Source organism: Chaetura pelagica, unplaced genomic scaffold (genome assembly GCF_000747805.2).
Source record: "Chaetura pelagica isolate M959 unplaced genomic scaffold, ChaPel_1.0 scaffold420, whole genome shotgun sequence".
Classification (NCBI taxonomy): domain Eukaryota; kingdom Metazoa; phylum Chordata; class Aves; order Apodiformes; family Apodidae; genus Chaetura; species Chaetura pelagica.
Window position 1 is genome coordinate 2,203,894 of NW_009951919.1, and position 2,805 is coordinate 2,206,698.

Genomic DNA, 2,805 nt, shown 5'->3' on the forward strand with positions numbered 1-2,805 from the left:
GTCATCCCTCTTCTCTGAGGCCTGGGGCTGAGCCCCCGTGGTGTCACCCACCCCCACCACTGCACCTCTTTCTTCAGTGACACACCAGGCACCCACCACCTCCAAATCAAGGCTGTTACTGATTGAGCTCCGTGGTCAGGGGTCTGCAGAGATCCATCAGAGCCACGGGTACCACCGTGCCAGAACGTGCTGTGCCTCTAATGCTGCTGGTCCCAGCCCTGCTGCACCTGACCCAGCATCAGCTCCACCTCCTGCCACCCTCAAACCCCTCATCCTGCAGCCTGGTGTTGCTTTGCTTCATTTGTCTGGGAATGCTAACAAGGTGATGCCCTCATTAAGGGGTGCATCCAGGGCTTGCCACCCACCTCTGGGCTAGGGAAACCATGGGCAGGGTCACCCCAAAATCACCTGCGTGGGGCTGCTTTCTTGGGAAGGGACCGTGTGCTGGTCTGGCAGGAAACCTGGGCTGGGGTTTGAATGGAGCAAGGCAGAAAGAGATGGTCTGGCAGCTCCAAGGCAGCCAGCAGCACAGGGCCGTGCACTGCCAGGGGGAAGGATGCCATCATGTGGCCAAGCCTTTCATTCCTTTCCCTCTTGCTTTGCATATTTTTACACTAAAAGCTTCTGCCAACTGGTGCCTTTCCATACCAGGCAGTCCACAGCTCTCCCTGACAGTTCCTTCTGTCAGCTGTGTCTTACACAAGGGTTTTTTTCCCAATAAATCCAAGGCATCCATCTCCTAACTGGTTTAATTGGATGAAGAATATCAGGGAAAATCAGCATGTGACTCCAACGTAGGTTTCAGGGCTTCACATCCAGGGGAACACTGAGCAGACCAAACCTGGGCACCATGAGGGCAGGATCATTGAGTTACACAACACATTGTGAACCTCATTAGTTTAATTAATTCATGGGCCATTCTCCCTAATGCAGGCAGATAAGCAACACCATTTATTTGCACTGAAAAACCAGTCTCCCCACATATTGACTTCATCCTGGCTCAAATCAGGACACTGGAGACTCATGATATTCTGCATCTAGAGATCAGGTTTTATGTAGATGCATGGAGAGTATAAATCCCTAAAAGCAGCCAGCAACAAATACTTGTCTGAAGGTTCAATTGTATCCATATTGTTTATCAAAACCAGTTCCCTGGTTCTTGCCAAGCTGAAAAGCACCATGAGCCTCCTCGCCTGCAAGTCCTGAGATGCAGCAACACCAGATCTCCCTCCCACTTTTTCAGGCTGGTTTTGGGGGAAGTCACACTTCTGGTTTTTATTTGGGCCCCAGAAAAGATGAGTCCAAGGTTGGGGGCTCCATTTCTGAGTGCTGCTCCACACATGTTTTTAGGCACTTTGTGGTGATGTCTTCAGGTCTTTTCAGCAATTTCTCCATTCACCCAGGGAAGAGGATGTAGGAGTTTCTCTTTCCTTCTCCACCTTTTTTGGAGGAAAGCTGGACAGCTGCTCCAGATTGTCTTCAGAAACCTTTAGTGAGGGCATCTGCTGAAACTGCCATCCCTGGCAGTTTCCCCAGAGCTCTTCTCCAGAGGAAGATGGGAGGAACTGCACATTTCCCAGAGGAAGATGTCCCAGATTCTTCCCCCTGCCATGTGTCACTCTGTGTGTGAAGCCATCACTCCTCAGCCTCTCCTGTCAAGTCTCTGCAGGCATAAACTGTAGTTGCCATCCCTCATCTGTGAGACCTGGGGCTGACCCCCCAGGGTGTGATTCACACCCATCACATTGACCTTTGGGGTGGTCTTTGCTCTTTTCTGGTCTGCCCCAGTTGTCCCAGTGGAATTGTAACTGGAGGTATGAAGATGGCCCATGTATTTTAGAGAACAGTTTGGGATAAACTCTGCATCCCTTAAAAGGTTTTCCTTTGGTGGTGGTTTCTCAAGCTTCCAAGTGATGTCTGCAGGGTCTGGCAGTGGGCAAGCTGGACTGGCAGGTCAGGGAAATCAGCAGGTCTGACCTAGCAGGTCCCTGGAGAGTTACACAAGATGAGTTAGATAAATTAACTGGCAGCCATCTATAGGAAATGTGGACCTGTTTGGTTTTTTTCTGGAGAAAGAGATCAGCTTCCTCTCTGAATGTAACATCCTTCTATTTCCCAATTGAATTTACACTTTGGATAAGAAACTGAAGTCACTGAAGCCCTTCACATCATTTCCTTATAGTCTTGCCCAGCTTGGGGCAAACTGGAGAGTTCTGTGCTGTAAAACTTGAGAATCCATTTGTATGGGTGGAGTCATCAAACTCTGCTCCTGGAAGCAGGCACAGCTGGGTGGGAATCCAGACCTTCCCACCTGAGAAGCACCTTCACACCCACCACCCCCGTGTGGGTAAGGGGAATAAATTGTTCTCTCAGCTCAATCTGAAAAATGTCATTGGTGAAATAGTCTAACACCAGCATGGGAACTACTGAGGTGCTCTTAGATGGTGGAGTGAAATAGCAAAATGGTCTTTGGATTTGATTGAACTGGTGCAGTTGTCAGAGTCCTCCAGGGACTGAGTCCGTGGCAGAAGAGAAAGCAGATGCTGTTGGTGCAGGACAGGAGTCTTTGGTCAGAGCAGCTCAGCCCTCACCAACACCACACTGCTGGTTTGGCTCAGGAGAGTAGGAGACTTTCAGGTCCTCTGGGGAACACTTTTGAAATAAGAAAGAAGGAGGTTTATAACGTACTGCAGAAAACAGCAAAGACATCCCAGGATAATCTTGAATATTAACTGCTAAAAAAGGTTCTGCAATTGGATATTTTTACTGCTGCTCCTTTATGCAACCTTAGGTTTGTGAGGGAAA